Genomic DNA, 23,492 nt, shown 5'->3' with positions numbered 1-23,492 from the left:
CTTTGCGATGGTAATAATGAGCGTCGCGTGGCGCGAAAGGGTGCCGGTACGTTGGCCCTTTCGGGTGTCGGGGAGTTATTAATGGAGAACGAAATAAATTTCGGCGCGCGCGACTCAGCTTATTATAATCCTCACTGTATATACGTTGTGCTTGCTCCGCCTCAACCCTTTGCGCCGATTCGCGTCGTCCCACCCCAGTACTTTCACCTTTCTATCCACCCTGCGCCGCATGACACGGCGGATTATCATGCGCTGTGTCGAGATCGTCCGAATTATTCCACGGTCGACAACGCCCTTTTTAAGTCCGACGAGAATGCTCACTTCTCACGCACGTGAAAATGTGCCATCACAACATCTGTACGCAATTTTACGCGGATGTAACGAAATTACTTCGATCTTCTCACGAAAAATGGACAAAATTTTCAGCGAATGCGTTAAAAATAATTTCGTCTTCTTGACTTAATTGATATACAATATTTTGTTAAAATCACAACTTATACAATGTAAATATATTATACAGTAATGTATCATTATATATCCTATTTTAGAGTTTGATTTTTCGTTATATAATTTTTTAAAGGATTTTTTAAGTGAATTCAATCAAGGAGCATTAATCGTAATCATAATTTTAATTTAAAAAAGAGAGAGAACAAGAACCACAGAAACAAAAAAAAAAGATAAAATTAAAATCGGTCAAACAAATCTACAGATGTAAAGAATAATGTAAAAGTATGAGGATAGCAAATATGGAATTTCGTAGGATTGCGATTTTGGAATCAGACGTATTTTCTTAAGATCAATAGTCCACCATTTCCTGTCCTTTACAAGAAAATGTATCGCGCTCCAATCCATTAATTTAGTTCCCACTCGCGACCACAGACGAGATCGTGCGGTTGCACCAAGAGTCATGGCTCAAGCCGGAAACTCGAACGTCGAACAAAGTTGCCCGCGAGAGACCGCAATACTCTTCCCACAATGCCAATCCGATACAATATTTACTCGGATCTGGTCCAAAGGCGACTTCACGGAATAGTTGCATATTTTACAGACGAAAATACAGAGATCGAGAGAGATGCAGCGTGTGATTCAGATTTATATCTTACGATAAAAATTTATACATCATTGTGCGAATCGGAATTTATTGTCTTAGTTGAATTATAAAAGATTTGAACTCTGTACATACGTGACGAATCTTTTATTATTTCTTATTTTAGTGCTATGTCAATCGAAACCAAATAAAAAATGTATTAGTGAAGGATCTGTATCCAGTGACATACGTAATTGAGAATTCTCACGTTCGATGATTAATTATCAATAAAATTTAATTGATCCCGATTAATCTTTAACATATTTATTGACACGTTAAATCTAAAGATTTTCAACATCTCGCTACGAGAATGATTCTGACACTTGCAGGAAGATTTCCAAGCGTCTAATCTTCGCGTTTTCGATTAATGTTTCATTAAGTTCTGTTGATCTTACGTCGGTAGCTTCCGATCTATAGTACCGAAGTACCTTGTTTCCCTTGAAAGATCGTCATTCTGACGTTCTATCTCGCGATTCTCTTCGAGTGTTTATGTAGGAGGGCGAAGTCGAAAGGAGATGCAGGATCGAAGACGGCTGGGTGGCATGCCGAGGTGCTTTAAGCCGGCAGCTTAGCGTGAAATTCAAAGTCAAGAAATCCTACCGCAGATGCGAATTCGAGTTCATGGAATTAACAGATATATCGCCAATGCCGAACTTAATGCATTTAATATCTTTTTTAGCAATCTTTACTTTTTGACAAAAATAATTGTTACTGTACTAAAAAGATCAATATATTTCATATCGTTTAAATTTATTAATTTATTAATTTATAAATTTATTAATATTTATTAATTTATCTTTCTCTTTCTTTTTTTCCCTCTCTTCCTAATACAAGATAGATAAAGATAAAAAATTTAAGATTGCAATAACAAGTTTGCTAAATCCAGTCGATTTCAAAGAATATACATTCATGCGGTGGCTTATTAATTTTATTAATCCTTCGTATACGATTTATTGAAAATAAAGTTAGATAACGTGTTCTACTAGAAATGTTATAAAAACGCGATTTTAAATACATATTTATAAAAGATGATATATTATAAAAAATGATATATTATGTTTGTGTTTAGACAAAGAAAAATGAATTTTATACTAAAACTACTAGTAAAAAACCAAAATAGACATCGCAAATGCATCCCACAAAGAAAAAAAGAAGATGAAAAATGATTCTCCATGATCAAGATCATTCCGACTGCTCGTCGGACGCAATACGCATTCACTGACATTGATATGTCGTGATAACGAACGCCTCCTTCATGGAGATAGCGTTCAAAAACGTGTAAAGAACACGGTATTCGCAATTTAAAAAATATTTATAGCAAAATAATTATTTATAAATTTTGCTAATAATTCACTCACCGATCGATGTGCAATAGCGAAGTTGGTTGCATTGAAGCTACGCTGATCTGTAACATACAAATAAAATTCAAATTATAACAACGCTCAAAATAATTAATATTTCTAATAATTATTAATAATTATATTATAATCATTGTACCTATTGTCTAAACAAAAATTTTATAATATGTATATGTATATAGTATATGTATATATTCAACGGCTTGTCTCAGATGTCGAACGCTCTGAACCGCAACTACTGGAAGTCGAATTACCTAATACCGAATAGCGGTTATTTTAGCGTAGGAGAATCGATAGTGTTTCAATTACGTGATTGAAAATTGATGGAACTTGACAAAGTTGAGCTCCAGCGGAATAAAATATATATTCAATGAAATTGCTTCAGTTTAAACTAAATCCAACAATCGTAAGATATATATATATATATATATATATATATATATAATTAAGTATAAAAAAAGAAAAATAGACGTATATTTATTTTTGTGAGTCTTTGTAAGTTAACAACATCGTGTGTCTGCGATTTCTAGCTAACGCTAGAATAATTTCAAACTTGTGCGCGCCGATTTAGATCGTTTTAAAATTAAGAATGTCCCGTAATAATCATTAAATTCCAACAACATTAATTCGTTTCTTTTAAAAAAAAGTTTCCGCGACTTCACGAAAGTTATAGATGATTCGGCGAATAAAATTGCTAATTTCTTCTGTTACTATTATAAAACCTCCGACGAGAAAAGTTTGGGAATAAACTCGAGAAATTTGCAACGCTCTGGATATAACGCGAATAATTAAAGAAATCTACTGACTTTGTGCGGTTATAAAAGTGGAACATTATCGTATCTATTCGGCAAAAATCAATTTGAGAAAATCGAAAAGACGACCGTGCGATATCGAATCTTGTGCAGCGCAGTTTACAAATTTTATACTATAATTGCATGTAAACGCGTGAACAGGTATGCCTGTTATTTGTGGTTTCGCGCGTGAAAAAAACTCAATGGAGAGCGAGAGCGGTCTTTCTTTTACGAGACGTTTTAACCAAGATAAATTTGCACGATTAAGGGTAAAAAGAGGCGGTAGTGGCTGAGCGATAGGACGATGAAGGGTAAAAAGGCTAGGGCAATCGAAGGAGGAAAAGATCGGCGGTAGAACTGCCGAGTGCAAGAAGGGCATCGATGTTCAGGTGGGGTCGATTCGGCCGGGACAGGGAAAGAGGGGCAAGGTGCGAGATGAAGAGACAGAGGGAAAGGCGGTGCAACGAAACCGGTGGAGGCGAAGAGGAAGAAGTGGGGCGACGAGTAAATAAAATATTCAGGAAGCTCGGAGCCCCGGGCGTTTGGTCGTGGATGCCAGGGGGTGTCTGCTCCAAGTGGTGGTCGGGAATTGCCGGGTGCGGAGAGAGGGACGCTGGGAGTTGGGAGCTGGTCGGACGTAGGTACTGTAGACTCGGTGAGGCTGAAAGTTCGGCGGGATAAACGGTTTGGTCCAGACGGAGCGGAGGAACCGCTCGCCGCGACCGCGTATATATAGGAGGAGGATGGAACCCGGCGCGGCGCGGCGCGGGCCCGGGTTTGGTTTTATCCCGTGGGAGATTCTCGGTGTTGCCCGAGACAGCGACGAGAGAAAGAGAGAAAGGGAGGGCACGTGTTCACGTGCTCGATGTTCGGGCGTTGGATGGTTGCACCTGCGGTTCGAGACCGTCTTGCTTTTACCATCCTTGCTGCCTGGACCGTTCGATGTCTCGCGGGACGCAGCTTCTCGCTTCGGTATTCTCGCGATTCCTATAATGGAAATTAAACGTATACGCGTTTAATAGCTTACGCGGAGTAGCAAAGCAAGTTTCTCCCTGCATTAAACTTGTACACTTTATATTATATATATATATATATAAATAAAATGTATATGTGTATATTCTCCCGCAGCGAATTCCCCCGCTTCAGCCGACGTGGAAGCGAATAATCAAATAATCTGTGGGAACCGACCGGAACCAGTTACCGCGCGAAACAAATTTCCCGCGATCGCGCACATAACTTCTCATTGAATGTTATAACTTCATTAAAACGAGCGAGCGAGTGGATATACGGCGGCGCGAGCGAAACGAGATTATGCAGGATGCATCGTCCCTTCGGTTCGGACTTCTTCGTTAATTTTGCATCGAGGTTCCGCATGCGTCGTATATGCGTACACTAGGCTCCGAAGCACGGTAATGTGTGCCACCTGTACATGTATATGCGTATGTGCCGAGATCTAATCCGCGACGAGGATAGCCGGTGATTTCATAGGGAATTAATCGATCGGGAAGGGTAAATTCGTGTGCCGGTATTAAAGGATTTCCCCATGGTTGCTGATAATTCGATTGTACTGCTGTACATATATACGCATACAAAGGACAGATACATACATATATATTGTATGCGCACACATACAGACGCTGTTCCGAAGCGCAACCGGCCAGAACGAATGAAATCCGGAATAAATTCCTAGTTACAAGCGCGCGAGCAAAAATAAAATCCACTCGCGGCGCGCCGTCGGCGTCGGCATGGCCGTCGTAAATTTCATGCCGTCGCGGATGCACCTCTGTTACAAGATATACATAATCCAGACTCGTTCCATTGTCAATGCTGCCGAGCTGGCGTTATGTATATGTATGTACGAATTACATTTCTTTTGCGCGCTACCTCGCGAAAAGAAGACAATGCTTTATTTTTAACTAGGAACGGCGACTTGCGCTTCGTACGCGTGTTCATTTTTAACTTAGTCGTTCCTGCCGTTGCTGCAGAAACCATCAACTGTCTACGAAAAGGGGAACACATTTCTCTACATTATTTTCCAACAGCACAAAAAATTAAAATCTCCACCACTTTGGTAATTTTATTCGAAACTTTATACGAAACTTGATAAAATTGCAGCAGCATCTAAAGAAAAAAAAATGCTTTTAAAAAAAAAGAAGGCGATTAAACTTTGAAGAGAGTGTAATATTTGTATATCACGTAATTTACAATGTTTATTAAGCTAAATTCTAGATAGTCTGTGCGCGTCTACACTCCTGTGCATTATATCCTTAAAATGAAACAAATGTAATGCACACTTTGGCGAAAAGAAACAAAGACAAGTATAAAAAAATGTATATAAAACGTAACGCTAATATACCCGCATTTTTCTGCATCATTTCTACTTGGTACGGAAATAGACATTTCATTTTATTTATATAGGAATTAACGCGCCCGGAAAAAATGTGAAAAAGACATTGTCAGAAAGAGAATCATGTGACGTTTGAACAGCACGAACGTCAATAGAACGCGTTACCTAGATTGTGTAGCCTTCGCGTAAGAAGCCATTACTCGTCGTGTTTAACATCCAAGGGAAAGCGCCTGCCTCAATTAGCGGGACAGACCGTAAAACCCTTCCCACGCCGGAAATCAGCTCCGATCCTTATCCGCTTTGTAGCCCGGGTGCCAAGAAAGCGCGCGCAGCACGATAATTGCTTTTCTACCCGTGGCACAACGAAAATATTGTTGCTGCCGGCGGTGCAGCACGGCGCTGATGGCATAAATTTAGCAGAAAAAATAGAAAGAGTAATCGCCTTATCACACACACAAACACACATATATGAGAGAGTTCCGCGACGTCTCTCTAATCCCGGCGAGCTTAAAAACGAGAGAAATTTTGTAGCTGTTGCAGAGGATCTTCGAGTACGTTTACCGCATTCGTTAATCTACCGCGAACAATTCAAAATTTAGTCGAATTAAAGCGAAATGTTTTTCTCCTAAAGATACTTTTGTTCAAAGATTCCTCCACCGATTTCATATATAAAAAAATTCCTCTATCAATATTTTTTATTTACTTCTCCATCTCCCTCTTCATCCGCACAGTATATTTTATTTTAAATAATTATATTTAAATACTAAAGTATATTATATTTATAACAAACAGAAAATATTATTTTTTCAATAGATATTATGCATGCTACGATTTAAAAATTGCATCCCGCATATATGGCGCATCGGAAATACGACAGAAATGTAGAGTTATAAAACGATAATGATTTAACTAACGAAGACGAATATTCATAAAGAAGGCATGAGAAAAAGGAACGCAAATGTGGACGTGTGTAGCGCGAGTGGCGTATGTAATGGAAGCACAAAAGTAAATTAGTACGCAAATGCTAATCAACGCAGTACACTCGTGGAAAAGAAGAGAAAAAAGGGAACAATGATTATTTTTCCCGCGGACCACGTTACTACTGAAAGAATAATGTTCGCGCGCAAAAAGGAATGGCGGCAATCCCGGAAAATGTGGAATGGTTTTTTGGCAAATCTTTCTTAACCAACCTCTAATTTACATCATAATAATAATTCGCAATTCATTTTACGTAAAGTAAATGTCCAAATTAAAAAACCATCTATAAAATACATAATAAAATTCAGAAAAAAATAATGAATTTATCTCAAGAGCACGTTATAGCGTTATTATATGTATATTTATTTTCTAATCAAAGAAGAAAAAGTAAAAACGTTGAATAAGATTTTTGTATTTTGATAAAATTTTTTTTGCAATAGAAATATCGATGATATGATAAACTCGTCAAACGCAACAAATAAATAGCTTCTTGAAATGATGATGCAAAGGAGAGACTGACAATAAGAGAAATTGTAGAATTTGAGAGAGAAATATTTTCGTCTAACGAAAGCGAGACGAACGATTATTGGATTTTCGGTGTAAATACGGAATATGAGCATCGATCATTTCGCGAGAACGTATAAATTTAAACAGTCAAAAACGACAGTCATATTTTTTATATCTTTTGATATAACTCCAAGCACGATCTTTTTCTCTGTTTTTGGGACATCTGTCAGTTTCGCGTTTCCAAGAAAGACTGTATTTCTTATGTCACTGCAAAATTTATAAATTCAAGTAGAACATTGAGCGACCAATCGCGTATCGTCTTACATTTTTAACGAGATGTTATTTTGAAATACCGGATGCTGTTAATTTCTCTCGAGACACGATTATATGAAGATGTCATCCGTTAAGTTAAGCTGTAATCATTTGATTAAGTTACAGATTGTATAGTAATAGTGTGTGTGTAGGTTATTTATATCATTTCATAATTAAAATCAATATCAAAAGAGAATTATAAATATTTTTATAGCTTTAAGAAATACTATGCGTAACCAATAATCCAATTTTTTGTATAAAAATATACATATATGCTTTAAAGAGAGATTTTGCCGATATCTTTCTTTGCTGTTTCTCTCTCTCTCAGTGTCTTTTATTTACTTTGGTAAATATCTTATACATGACAAAGATTCCACGATCCATTATACCGAAAGATTATTTTATTTTCTCCCTCTTTATTTTCATTTTGGTTGGCAAACAGACCCACATGCAGATTACGCGGCGGTACGTTTCATAAATTTATGAAGTCCGGCATGAGGCATACGAAACAGTCCGCGACAGCTTACGGCCGGTCGATGAGGGAACAGGAAAAGCGGAAGAGAGAAGACGGACGGAAAAGAAAGCGGAATAGAGAGTGTAGTATAAAAATATAAGGACCGTGAGATGTAAAAAGACTGCGAATTCGGGGGTGGAAGGGGAGACGCTTTTGTTCTTTCGCTTCGTCCTCGCACGAGGAAAATTCACGGGCTTAATGGTCTCGTTTATTATTTCTTGTATCTCGGCCATCTCTAGTAGAGTCCGGTCAAAAAGTCAATCACTCTATCATCTCGATTTTTCAATTTTCTACTTTTTCATGCGAAAATTCTCTGTCTTTCTCTCTCTCTCTCTCTCTCTCTCTCTGATATAAAAATCGATTGAAAAATACGATTTCTTTTTCGAACGATTAATCGTAAACTCACGCGTATGATCACGATGAGCGATAAACGATATTCAATTGTTTAAAGATTTCTTTCGAGGAAATAAAAATTGAGCTACGGACGGGAAAAGAGTAGGAAGGAAGCAGGAATGGAAAAAACGAGATAGCGCGGGAAAGTAACAGGAGAGTGCGCAATAATTTTCCAGACTACTTGACACCCCTTGCGAATAATGCGAGCGAATAAATTTTTCTGCGCAATTACAGATTTCTGCCTCATTAGCGTCTAGTTTTTTTGTTTAATTGGCTGCACACGATTATGATTTTTGAATAAAAATGTAAAGACCTGAAATTTTTTGGGAAAACGTACAAATATTCACATATAAATAAAAGGTATATCAGAAACGGACAAGTATAAAAAGCGAAAGCGAAAGGGGAGGAGAATTCGGTAAATATGTCGTACGATTCGATACGTTCTGGTAAAAACGTACAAAAGGAACCACATGTGAACTGGAGCGGCACATCCTGGATGTAAAATATGATGTTTTTACACATCAGAATAGAACAGACCGCAACAAACGCGCGCGTCGCTTTTAAATTTCAATTCGGAGATCGAAGAGTTCCTGTGAAATCAAGCGAACGCTTCTGCGGTATGCAAATACACTGTGGAGAACGTACGTGCAAGCTGAGTTTAGAAGAACAAAAGAGAGAACAAAAGAGAGAGAAAAAGAGATATCAAGGAAGAAAAAGAGGTGAATGTCGATGAAACAAAGAGCAAGAGCGAGAGACTTAGGGAAATGGGGAGCGAGTCGAAGGAGAATGACGGGACAAAAGGTGATCTTCTGAAAAATGAGGTCATAAAGCATTCCACTCATATCGTATCCTCTACCTTTCCACCCTCCAGCAGCGCGCTCGCGCACATATTCGCCGACGCTTTTCAACCCTTTCCTCTTCCGTCTTCATGACGGTGGGAAGTAGCGAGGGAAGAGAGTAGAAGAGGAAGGGAGAGACGTCGATTTTTAATTTTCGCGAGATTTTCATACCGGTAGAAAGGTACCCCTTTGTGGCCTCTAAGAAGGATCGCGCGACGTCAGATTCTTGCGAATGGAATAATGCGCCCAGGCTTGGGCTGGATTTTCTTGGGAGAGACAGGGTATAATAGTCTGGCCTCGTCGTTGTGGGAGATGCTTTTGCCGTATATTGTTTGCAAAGCGTGTCGTAAGATGCTCGGTGCACGATGAGAAACTGTCGTGGTCGCGAACGCGATCGATATACGGTCTGACGCGCGAGTCTCGTCTGATAACGCTATTATGAAGCATACAGCTATACGTTTCTGAAGACTGTCGAGCATGATACCGTTCACTTTATATATACGAGATCAGAATTAATAAACTATATTTTATCGATATTTTTTTTTTTTTTTTATTAATTTAGAATCCCACGGGGGAGGTGAACTTTTATACGTGGCGTGTCCCCAGGTGGCGAATAGGGAAGTACTCGCTGATAATCATAATCAGATTATGATTAACCAGATAGAAGTGTAATAAAATAGCTCCCGCCAAACTCATACTGAAAATACATTCAGAAACAGAACAGAACAATCATAATCCAGAAGTACTAACAAAAAGAATATCTGTTCCGAAAGCACCTCCTATAAAAATATGTAAAAGAGGTTGGAGTAATCGGCCCCTTGAAATCAATTATAAAAATATGTAAAATTAAGCAATAAACACTTATGACAAATATTAATCTGGTTCAATGTTTTTTTTTATTTTTATAATCCGCGCGACTTCAAATAAAAAAAAATATATAAATGAAATATGATTCGTTCTAAATTTTGAACTCGTTCTATATCTTGTATAATGAATCGCAGTTTTGCTTAGTACATTTTAATGCGCGACTTGCTTGCCGGATGCAACGTTTTGAGAGATCAGAGCGAGGTTTTGTTTCCATTCATGCTTGATTCAGCATAGCAGCATCTATCAGTGCGCCTGTGTGCGATCCGAGCAGAATCCAGAAATTTTTTCCACTTCCAGTACTGTTATTTTAATGCGATAGAAAATGTAACTGCGCAGAAAGTACGCACAAGAAAATAAGCGCGGTGTAATAGAATATATATTACTGTAATAGAATATTACAACAGTATGCTCTCGAAACGTGAAACGAATAGCGCGCATTTAAAATATATATTTTATTGTTGCACATAAAACTGAATTTTTGCATTAAAAAGTGTTAAATTTATCAATGACACAGGAAACATTAAATTTATTCTATCTGTATTCCGTTCTACGAGAACAACAGTCGAAAAATATGAAACAGAGTATAAACGTGTTTCACGTATAGTCTCTACAACATAAATGTTGATATTCAAATTGTAGTCTGTTCCGTTAAATTTACATTCGCGACGTTGTTGACTCGGTTTGACACGATAAGACGCTTCGAGACTGCATTTCAAAGTCATTCAATGGAAACATTGGGAGTCACATCAGATTGTTTCAGCGTTGAAATCACGGAATTTTAGGAAACGTTACTCATCTAACAATAAGTAAGTGATTATTGGCAAGTAGACTTCGTTAGTGGAAGTTAAATTTAATATAATAAAATTTTGGAATAAAATTTTAATTTCGTTTTTCAAAGATAATTTTATATTACATGACTATGTTCATCGTACGTTAAGCATTTTTTTTCTTTATGTAAATTTAACGTGCAAGTTATTAAAAGCGTTCATACTGTTCGCTCAACGAGGAAAATAGTTATTCTAAGAGCCTGTGCCGTATATCTCGCTAGTCAGGCAAGAGCTAAGGAGGCTACGCAGCGATCCATTCAGAAAATACGCGACACCGTAGTGCTTACGGTAACAGCGCTTATAAACCAGCAACGCCAACCGCATTACCGCGCTGCCATCCCGAGACATGCGCATTTCCCAACAGCGGCATCTCGTCTTAAAGAAAATGAAGAATGTGATTTATATATATTAACACTCTCTAAAGTTACCGCTTAGGCGTTATAATGGCATCGTCGCAATTATTCTAAATCAGAATTGCTCTCCGAAATATTTCACAAACAATCAAAATACACATCGGAAAAGAATTTATATGAAATTTAAAATTAGCACAAGATATTTTACACGTAGAAATAACAGAGTTCCCATAAATCGATTTACTATCGATTTGTAAAATATTCATGCAACGCAAAATGTTTGACTGTTTTTAATGAATTTTAGCGTAACTCGTGTAATCTAAAAAAAAAATCGTTTTTTGCGCAAGAATTAAAGTTGCACACCGTAAAATACGTGAATGAATATAAACCTCGCATTAATAGTAATTGTGTGCACATATTCAGCCGCAAATATTTACCACCCGCGTACAAAAATGTCAATGCCACTCTACCATGCGTTTTCCTGCGAATATATAACCGCAATGGAAACGTTAAAATAAACAGTCGCGCAATATTTCAATGAAAGCGTTTTCGCGCAAACATACGGGCGAATAATATCTGACAGAACGTTTCTTGGAGAATAAATGCAGTTCCCGACAGTTCTAACATTGCGCTGCGCCGTTTCTCCGACATCTCACGCGCTTCGTACGCGAAAAGCTTTCATTCCTACCGTAAAGCCGATAAATTATCGAGCTTGAACGACGACACTGTTTTGCGCACCGGAGATTTACATCATGCGGAATCGGCGCAAAGGCCGGACAATGGCTACGAGAGAAATCAATTTCCAATTTGTTGAAGGGGGAGAGAGGACACGCTCGAAAGTGCATTCTGCATCGTGTCACGTGCCGCGATCGGACATTCACGAGACAGAGCATTTCTTGGGGTGTGTTGACCCTCCAGATGCGGAGATGATTGTCGGAAAAAAAAACTGGGGATCTCTCGAGTCACGTACCGGAAGAAAGGGAACTAGAAATTGCAGCGCTTCGCACATCTTGAATATCGGAGCGAATAAAGAATAATGCTAGAACATAATTTATCTATTCTCTTCAGATTCACCTAAGTCTCTGATGATTAATGACAATGATTTTATTCAGCTATACGAAAAGTATATACGTCGTATTTCGCGGGTATAACACAGTCACAGGTTGAAGAGAGAAGTCGCGGAACTAAAGAAATTCATGGACACTATTTAAAAAGTTTAATTGAAATAAAGCAACGCTAATAATTCAAATTGTTCTCAAGTTTCTAATTTCTAAAACGATCTAATTATCGTTCGCCAATCAAACTATGAATAGGAAACAAAAAGAAAAAAATCATCAACTAGTCGAACGACTTATCAAAATTTCAATTAAAAGAAGGCTTCGATCACGTTTCACAAACGATCCTTCGAATTATCATTCGGCATAAATTCCATGCAAAATCGCCGAGCGGACTACAGGGGGCAAGTGTAATTTTACATTAATTGTATGGCTCGAACAATATCGATGAAACACACTATTGCGTTACATCAGCTTGCTGTAAATGAATGCGTAACGAGCGAACGGTATTGCAAGCGGTAATAATTATATCTAGGCCGATGCGCGCGATCACCATTGTTTCAATACCGTACCATATTATTTGTGCAAGCGTGAAAAAATAACCGATTACTAGCGACACAGCCGCTAACAAGCATCATTTCCTATTAAATTGGGCTAATTAACGCACCAACACTAATGCAATCGCCTGCCAAATATTAATTGTTCGACTTAAGCCACGACCGCATCACACGAAACAGATATTCGTTATTTTAATGAGAGTACTTAATTAACCGACAATGGTACGTTGTAAATCAAGCGATATTCTATATCGCAAATAATTATTGAATTAATCGTTGAACTAAAAATAACTAGAATATTCAATATGTTTATATATTCGTATAATAGATTTCATTTCATGTCGGCATAATAATATTTTATAGATAACGATAAAAACATAATTGACATAATAATATTATAATAATATGCAGATTGTTCTAAAACCTGTATAATTCTAATTTGTAAATTTCGTGAAAAATAGTAAAATAATTTTTTTTTTTTCCTTTTCGGACAAATAATCGAATATGTATATAATTTATTTATTTGAGACAGAGAGAACATTGCTCTATTTTCATTATTAAGAGAGTGAACTGATAGTTGATTCTAATAATAAACAATGGCACATTTTCTCTGCAATAGAGGTAAACATTATCAGAATATTAATTTTCAGTATTGTATTTGATTACGAGTTTCAATCGTATTTTTTTATTATTGGAATATATATTCTATCAGAATCATAAACGTTTTTACATAAATATGTAAGTTATGTAAAAACGTTTATGATTCTGATAGAATATATATTCCAATAATTATATATATATATATATATATATATATATATATATATATATATAATACGGTTGAAACTCGCAATCAAATACAACAATACTAAAAATTAATATTCTGATAGTGCTTACCTCTATTGCAGAGAAAATGTGCCATTGTTTATTATTAGAATCAACTTTATCACTTCACTTTCTTAATAATGAAAATAGAGCAATATTCTCTCTTTCAAATAAATAAATTATATACATATTCGATTCTTTGTCCGAAAAGCAAATTATTTTACTATTTTTCACGAAATTTACAAATATGTTGTTCTAACTTTGCTATATTAAAGACATGACTATTCAAACGATATCGTTATCCGTTTTACGTAGATTATCTTTCGCGCGACTATAAAGAGACGGCCATAAACGAGGTGGCGTTGTTAATATAATGAACAACGGTATTATACCTTTAGCATTTAATCAAAGTGCAGTTCGGTCGCCATCTTCGGTCACTGTGTATATGTATCTGTAGAATACTGTCACCGCCGTAATAATATCGATTTTCCGTAATACGAGATCCCGGCGTCTTTGATATACCTTCTTTTTTTCTTTTATCCTCCACGATGACGGATCGCCCTTTGTAACAACACACCGAGTAAACAACGTTCTTGTTTTTATGCGCATATATGTCCGCGGATGTCGCTCTTATGTATAAAAATAGTGTATGCTTTTATCTTGGCTTTTATCTTGACTACAGTTTGTATCTGAAGTCTTTAAATGCGATTATCGGATAAATTAGAAGTTTTTCTCCGACGGAATTAAATAGGCCGCAACGTACTAAATGTTACACATGTATAGAAATAGGACTTGGTTAAAGGGCGTGACAGTGAGTGTGCATGTTTCTTGGCGGCTAAATAAACAGCGTAATAAGGTTGACCTCTTATTTTATTACGCCAAAGTAAAAGTATATCCGCGAAATGCGGACAATCGCAAATTGAAATTTTAACTTCGTACTATAATCCAAAAATTTTCAATTCCAGAATTCTCTAGAATTGAAACTCGCAATCAAATACAATACTGAAAATTAATATTCTGATAGTGTTTACCTCTATTGCATAGAAAATGTGTCATTGTTTATTATTAAAATCAACTTTATCACTTCACTATCTTAATAATAAAAATAGAGCAATATTCTCTCTCTCAAATAATAAATAAATTATATATATAAACCATAGATCAGAAACCACAGACCAAAGACTAGAGACCAAAACCATAGACCAAAGACTAGAGACGAAAAACCATAGACTAGAGACGAAAAACCATAGACCAGAGACCATAAATGAGCAGGAAGGCGAACATTCAATAGAAGAAACACTATAGAATATAGAAATATACAATATCGCTCGTTTTCTTCTTAAAACAGTTCAATTGTGTCAATGGCCAATGCGAATTGTGTTAGACCGAGCAACATAAATAGCACAAGAGTTGTATTGTAAGTACGAACATTTGTGCCTAATGGCTCGTACTGGCCGTGACTTGATACGTTTTTAATTTTACGTTAAGCTTTTGACACGATACATTACAATCTCTATTAACTTTGTATGAAATGTATACGCGTTGCAGTGAACGCGAATATGCTGTGATGCAATTAGATAAATTAATCTAAACGTACATCTAAATTACCGTAAACCTAATTAACATAACTCGCATCTACATTACGTGACAGTTAATTACATTCTATCTCTCGAGAATATCGTATGATCAAATTAGGCTCTCTGGATACAGGTCTTTTCCTTTATTATTATCAGAATACCTACTTGTCCATATCTCTTTTCTCTGGTTTTGATATTTAAAAGTTTTTTAGTTTTGCATAGGATTGCGATTACCATTTAAATACGCGTATATATAAACTGAGGCAAGTTGTATGCGAAAGATATATTCAGAAACATACGCAGATACATACATGTATAGATTAGATTTTCGACGTGGTAGTTCGCGAAAAAGAGGGAATAGCGGAATGTACTCCTACTTCATTTCCATAGCAAATATTGGATCGTCGGATATATACCGAAGATTTTGGATATTGCTAGCACAACATCCTCCGGCGTCGCTTTCGATGTTCCTTGCGATAGAATCAACAGCGTTATAAGGTTGACCTCTTATTTTATTACGCCAAAGTACGAGTATATCCGCGAAATGCGGACAATCGCAAATCGAAATATTTTTGAAATTTTAACTTCGTACTATAACCCAGAAATTTTCAATTCCAGAATTCTTTAGAATTGAAACTCGCAATCAAATACAATACTGAAAATTAATATTCTGATAGTGTTTATTTCTATTGCAGAGAAAATGTGCCATTGTTTATTATTAGAATCAACTTTATCACTTCACTCTCTTAATAATAAAAATAGAGCAATATTCTCTCTCTCAAATAATAAATAAATTATATATATAAACCATAGATCAGAAACCATAGACCAAAGACTAGAGACCAAAAACCATAGACCAGAGACCATAAATCATAAATTGTAGACCAGGAAAAAAATATATAAAGGTAAACACTATCAAAATATTATCCTATTTTCAGTATTGTTGTAGGATGTTATAATATTTTAAATTCGATTAATATTTTTGACAATTATCAGAGCTGATTTTTGTCAAAAAATATTAATCGCAGTTAAGATATTATAACATATTATTTAAAACATATGTTACTATTTTAATATTTTCAATATATGATATATACCCCCATTACCACTATAGAAATATTATAAAGTAAACAATTTCTCACTCACCGATACTTTACACGGCACTCCCCGACACGACGCGTGAATCGCACTGTGTATCGCAATGCTACCTGTAACAAATAAAATATATACATATATTAGAATAATCTTATTATTTCGCATTACAACATACACAATATAAATATGTAAGCTAGAATTAATGATAGATATATCCACGGATCGTAACACATTCGCGCGCGTGAAAACAGATTAAGTTGGGTTATGTTGGCAAGAAATTTTGCATCGAATTTTTCGCGAAATATGCGTTCCGAACAATTACGACTACATATTAACGTTGAAATTATGATATGCGATTGATAAATATTACAATACAAAGGTTAGAAATCGTTTCTAACGATTATGCTTACTAATTAATCACAACGGGACGCAGCTCGAACTGCCTGATACTCGCGGCGTTTCGGTAATGGCCGAAGCTACAAACATCGGCAACTTCATGTTAATAGCGCGCGCGCGATACTATATACATGACTTGTATAATATTAATAATTAATTAAAACTCGAAGGAGATTCGTTCGAAAAGATATAGCTTTAGAAAAAAAATATATTAATCGAGAATAAGGTATTATAACATTATTTACAACATATTACTATTTTATAACTTTTACCATATTATTATTTTAAAATTTAATTAGCAAATTATAACATACACAATATAAATATAAATATATAAGCTAGAATATTTAATTAGCAAATTTTCGCTTTATTAATATTTTTTGATAAAAATCAGCTGATTAAAGCGTTAATTTGCTAATTAATTTTTAAAATAATATATTATAAAAATTGAAATAATGTTTTAAATAATATGTTATAATACTTTAAACACGATTGATATTTTTGACAGTTATCAGCTGATTTCTGTCAAAAAATATTAATTGAGAATAAGGTATTATAACATATTATTTACAACATATAACTATTTTAATTTTTCACCATATTATTATTTTAAAATTTAATTAGCAAATTAACGCTTTAATCAGCTGATTTCTGTGAAAAAATATTAATCGAGCGGCTGTCATCGCGAAGGTTAACAGTTTTGACAGTTGTTTAAAATAAAATTAAATAAAATCTTTGAATAAAATAGCGCGCGCGCTTGTATTGTTTAGTATATATAAAATAACGAATAGAAGCCCTCTCTCTCTCTTTCTCTCTTTGAATAATAATTATTATTAATAATAATTCTCAAGAATCTTTATAGCCATTGTCAGCCTCAATTTTCGTCCGCCGCATATACCTTCATCCGTGTCCTCCACCGATCTTCATTTACTTTTATTCCCTCCATTATTCGAGCTTTTACTGTGCCGCCGATAGAAGCAGGGGTTGCTCGATAATACACACTTTTATTTTCATTCCCACGCCCGAGTGGCTCGCTCTCGAAGCAGCAGCAGCAGCAAGCCGATATACCACTTGTTCTTTTCACGTCATTTTTAACGAACGGATATGATATCCCCATAGTCTTGCTATAATGCAGAATAATCAATACCGGGGCCATCGCGCGGCTGTGTGCCGACATTTCGATGGATAGGATATTAAAAGTTTGACGTTTCGTTATCGATGGCTCTCGTAAGTCAGCAAGTTAGTTAAGTTGCGACTAGTTTTGTGGTCGATGAAAGTATGAAAGAAAGTTACATTGCTACTGTATTCTTTATTGACTTAATATGAATATATATATATATCAAAAAGATATTATATTACGCTCTTTAGCGCAAGAAATGCACGTACAATAAAAATAACGATAAAAATTATTTTTGTGAACCATTTCAAGAAGCTCAAAATTTCATAAATATAATAAAATTTTATTTTTTATTTTTTTAATGAAGAATGGAATGATGCATTGGAAAACTGACCATTTCTGAAATTTATCCTTTTACAATGGCAAACATTAATAAAAAAACATTTGGCAATCCATATTTTTAATTCTCCATAAATTTATTTTTGTTGTGCACAAGAGACATAGTTCCGATGGGAAATGTTTAATATGTCGAATAAAAAGAGAAATATCGTTCTATAAAATTTATTGGCGCAAAGCTATTTTAAATAAAAAAAAGCAATTTAAGCAAATCGATGTATAGAATAGCAATCTTTATCAAAGCATATCTAAAAAAAATAAACAATTTTTATATTAATTTGAGATAATTAAAATAAACATAAGGAAATAAAAAAGAGAAAAATATATAATTTATAATAATACATTTTATATATATATATATATATATATATATATATATACCATATATAAACCATAAACCAAAGACGAGAGACCAAAAACCATATGATTCTGATAGAATATACTTATATTCCAATAATCTTGGGAAAACTTTAAGACAAAAAAAAAATAATTCGCGTCAGTTACAGCGGAAGTTACATTTGCATGTTATACGCAGGCACTAGTGTCTCGAAACGTTTTATCGTATTATCTACTTCGTTAGCCGAATAATTGGATTTGCGGTTAGACAATATCCTGGCGTGCTCCCAAGGGTGTCGCGTTTTTAGTAATATCATACATATACCACGATGAGTTAACAGTAGCTGATAAATATTCGACGATGAATGTATCGATAGCTTTCCGCGAAATGGAAGAAACAGAAGCGCGAGAGGGATAGAAATAGACATAGCGGAGAATTATTGTAAGAGACGAGAAAATGAAATTCACCGAGCTTCATATCGCGGTCATTAATTTTCACCCCCCGTAAAATTTACTTTTTCCCTTTCTCGTTCGTTCTGTCGTATGCATTTTTCGCAGGTTCTACAAAGGGTTGGAGCAAGAGAAGAGAGAGAGAGGGGGAAGGGGGGAGAGGGAGAAATAAAACAAGAGGGAACACATGATAGATAGAGAAGACAAGCGAGAGAATACACGAACGAGGCAAAAAAGAAATGAAACAGAAAGAAAAAGAAATGTGTGCGGGGGATTAAAGAGGGAAAGATAAAGAGAAAAGTCGGAGGAGTGAAAGCAGAAACGCGGCGAGGCAGGTAAAAAAAAAAGAAAAAAGAAATATGGAGAAAAAGAAGGGAAGTAGGGAATAGAAAAATGCGCGAAGAGAATGAAAGAGTTGAGAGGGCGAGAGGGAGAAGAGAGAGGGGGCGAGGGGGTGGAAATGCGGGAGCGCGTGAGTCGGAATCGGGGTGCCGTGAGGGATTTCGAAGAAGGCAATATTTCAATCGACGTCAGATTTATCGACCTCCCGGCCGTCCGGCCATACGAAATGGCCGGCGCGCGCGTTACGTGCCACTTCGTGAAGTGATCTCATGCCTCTCGCGACCACCTGGCCTGTCTGTCTGTTCGACGACTCGGTTCTGTCTGCTCTCCATCGTGCGTCATCACGTGCGAATCTCATCTCTTCTCGCTGCTCGTCTTCTCATTTTCAACGACAGATTTTCTCGGCAGCCAATCTCACTATCTCTCTTTCGATTCGATTTTTTCCACTCACTGGACTTTATTAATAGAGTTTATTATTTAAATATTTGTAAAAAAAATTTTAAGAAATGATAACATTATTAATGCTATTATCGCGATATTCGTCGTAATTATTCGAACGAGGAATAAAAGCGTGCAAGAATGAAAAGAGTTCGGACGCGTTACTATTGTCGCTTATATCGGACGGATAATCACTGAAATCGGCTGACCAATGCTACTTTCTATCCCTGATTAATCGCCAGACTCGGAAAAAATCACTTTCTCATTATTATTGCATGTGTACATTATATTGCATATTATATGCGCGTATATAATATGACTCATTCGAGCGAGATTTGTTAAATAATTTTGTCGAAACGCTCATATATACATGATATTATATGATATAAAACTTTCTGTTTTTTTCCCCCCGATTTCAAACATCAAACTGAAAGAGTTTTATACGTCACGTGCGAGTAATATTTTATTACTTCATTAATAGAGTTTATTATTTAAATATTTGTAAAAAAAATTGTAAGAAATGAAAACATTATTAATGCTATTATCGCGATATTCGTCGAAATTATTCGAACGAGGAATAAAAGCGTGCAGGGATGAAAAGAGTTCGACGAGCTATGTAAACCTAGCACCCTACTTTTTAAAAATTAATTTTTTAAAACGGAAAATGATAGCATTTTATTTGCAGTTGTTTGTAGTAACAATAATTTCGTTTGTAGTTTTATCAATTAAAAAATAAAAAAAATTTTTAAATGACTCGCATCCGACATTGAGATATCGCAAATCCGCTTGCGCAGTCTTCTTTAGAATCGTTTGTAGTTGTTTGTAGTGATTTTCCTTTCGTTTGTAATTGAGCGGTTCAAAAGTTATAAACAATTGTTTATTCGTCCAAGAGCTAACTTTGTCAATTTTTAAGATTTTTTAAATCCGCTTGCGCAGTCCTCTTTAGAATCGTTTGTAATTGTTTGTAGTAATTTTCCTTTCGTTTGTAGTTGAGCGGTTCAAAAGTTATACACAAATTGTTTATAACTTTTGAACCGTTCAACTACAAACGAAAGGAAAATCACTACAAAACAACTACAAACGATTCTAAAGAAGACTACGGAAGCGGATTTGCAATATCTTTAAAATTAACAAATTTACCTCTTGGACGAATAAACAATTGTTTATAACTTTTGAACCGCTCAACTACAAACGAAAGGAAAATCACTACAAACAACTACAAACGATTCTAAATAGGACTGCGCAAGCGGATTTAAAAAATCTTAAAAATTGACAAAGTTAGCTCTTGGACGAATAAACAATTGTTTATAACTTTTGAACCGCTCAACTACAAATAAAAGGAAGATCACTACAAACAACTACAAACGATTCTAAAGAAGACTGCGCAAGCGGATTTGCGATATCTTTAAAATTAACAAATTTACCTCTTGGACGAATAAACAATTGTTTATAACTTTTGAACCGCTCAACTACAAACGAAAGGAAAATCACTACAAACAACTACAAACGATTCTAAAGAAGACTGCGCAAGCGGATTTGCGATATCTCAATGTCGGGTGCGAATCATTTAAATAATGTTTTTGATTTATTAATTGATAAAACTACAAACGAAATTATTGTTACTACAAACAACTACAATCGAAATGCTATCATTTTCCGTTTAAAAAATTAATTTTTAAAAAGTCGGGTGCTAGGTTCACATAGCTGTTCGGACGCGTTACTATTGTCGCTTATATCGGACGGATAATCACTGAAATCGGCTGACCAGTGCTACTTTTTATCCCTGATTAATCGCCAGACTCGGAAAAATCACTTTCTCATTATTATTGCATGTGTACATTATATTGCATATTATATGCGCGTATATAATATGACTCATTCGAGCGAGATTTGTTAAATAATTTTGTCGAAACGCTCATATATACATGATATTATATGATATAAAACTTTCTGTTTTTTTCCCCCCGATTTCAAACATCAAACTGAAAGAGTTTTATACGTCACGTGCGAGTAATATTTTATTACTTTATTAATAGAGTTTATTATTTAAATATTTGTAAAAAAAATTGTAAGAAATGAAAACATTATTAATGCTATTATCGCGATATTCGTCGAAATTATTCGAACGAGGAATAAAAGCGTGCAGGGATGAAAAGAGTTCGACGAGCTATGTAAACCTAGCACCCTACTTTTTAAAAATTAATTTTTTAAAACGGAAAATGATAGCATTTTATTTGCAGTTGTTTGTAGTAACAATAATTTCGTTTGTAGTTTTATCAATTAAAAAATAAAAAAAATTTTTAAATGACTCGCATCCGACATTGAGATATCGCAAATCCGCTTGCGCAGTCTTCTTTAGAATCGTTTGTAGTTGTTTGTAGTGATTTTCCTTTCGTTTGTAATTGAGCGGTTCAAAAGTTATAAACAATTGTTTATTCGTCCAAGAGCTAACTTTGTCAATTTTTAAGATTTTTTAAATCCGCTTGCGCAGTCCTCTTTAGAATCGTTTGTAATTGTTTGTAGTAATTTTCCTTTCGTTTGTAGTTGAGCGGTTCAAAAGTTATACACAAATTGTTTATAACTTTTGAACCGCTCAACTACAAACGAAAGGAAAATCACTACAAACAACTACAAACGATTCTAAAGAAGACTACGGAAGCGGATTTGCGATATCTTTAAAATTAACAAATTTACCTCTTGGACGAATAAACAATTGTTTATAACTTTTGAACCGCTCAACTACAAACGAAAGGAAAATCACTACAAACAACTACAAACGATTCTAAATAGGACTGCGCAAGCGGATTTAAAAAATCTTAAAAATTGACAAAGTTAGCTCTTGGACGAATAAACAATTGTTTATAACTTTTGAACCGCTCAACTACAAATAAAAGGAAGATCACTACAAACAACTACAAACGATTCTAAAGAAGACTGCGCAAGCGGATTTGCGATATCTTTAAAATTAACAAATTTACCTCTTGGACGAATAAACAATTGTTTATAACTTTTGAACCGCTCAACTACAAACGAAAGGAAAATCACTACAAACAACTACAAACGATTCTAAAGAAGACTGCGCAAGCGGATTTGCGATATCTCAATGTTGGGTGCGAATCATTTAAATAATGTTTTTGATTTATTAATTGATAAAACTACAAACGAAATTATTGTTACTACAAACAACTACAATCGAAATGCTATCATTTTCCGTTTAAAAAATTAATTTTTAAAAAGTCGGGTGCTAGGTTCACATAGCTGTTCGGACGCGTTACTATTGTCGCTTATATCGGACGGATAATCACTGAAATCGGCTGACCAGTGCTACTTTTTATCCCTGATTAATCGCCAGACTCGGAAAAGTCACTTTCTCATTATTATTGCATATGTACATTATATTGCATATTATATGCGCGTATAATATGACTCATTCGAGCGAGATTTGTAAAATAATTTTGTCGAAATGCTCATATATACATGATGTTATATTATATAAAACTTTCTGTTTTTTTCCCCCCGATTTCAAACATCAAACTGAAAGAGTTTTATACGTCGCGTGCGAATAATATTTTATTACTTTATTAATAGAGTTTATTATTTAAATATTTGTAAAAAAAATTGTTGTAAGAAATGATAACATTATTAATGCTATTATCGCGATATTCGTCGAAATTATTCGAACGAGGAAAAGCGTGCAGGGATGAAAAGAGTTCGGACGAGCTATGTAAACCTAGC

General features: G+C 35.2%; 2 protein-coding genes across 3 annotated transcripts in view; one reads left to right on the top strand and one right to left on the bottom strand.

The window, feature by feature from the left end:
- The window catches only part of LOC145938120 (uncharacterized), a 245,478-nt gene that overhangs the window by 157,412 nt on the left and 64,574 nt on the right, over positions 1-23,492 (top strand). The gene's annotated exons all lie outside the window — the stretch shown is intronic.
- LOC145938119 (uncharacterized) overlaps positions 1-23,492 on the bottom strand; it is a 252,577-nt gene that overhangs the window by 173,471 nt on the left and 55,614 nt on the right. For both annotated transcript variants that reach the window (XM_083041522.1, XM_083041523.1), the window contains exons 2-3: positions 16,334-16,395; positions 2,446-2,492 (exon numbers count right to left, since the gene is read on the bottom strand). The gene's annotated coding sequence lies outside the window, so the exon portion shown is untranslated. The remainder of the gene's footprint in view (positions 1-2,445; positions 2,493-16,333; positions 16,396-23,492) is intronic.

Source organism: Prenolepis imparis, unplaced genomic scaffold (assembly GCF_030444845.1).
Source record: "Prenolepis imparis isolate NDT839.2.m4 unplaced genomic scaffold, iyPreImpa1.0 SCAF_7, whole genome shotgun sequence".
Lineage (NCBI taxonomy): Eukaryota > Metazoa > Arthropoda > Insecta > Hymenoptera > Formicidae > Prenolepis > Prenolepis imparis.
This window is presented reverse-complemented; position numbering and strand designations above follow the sequence as displayed.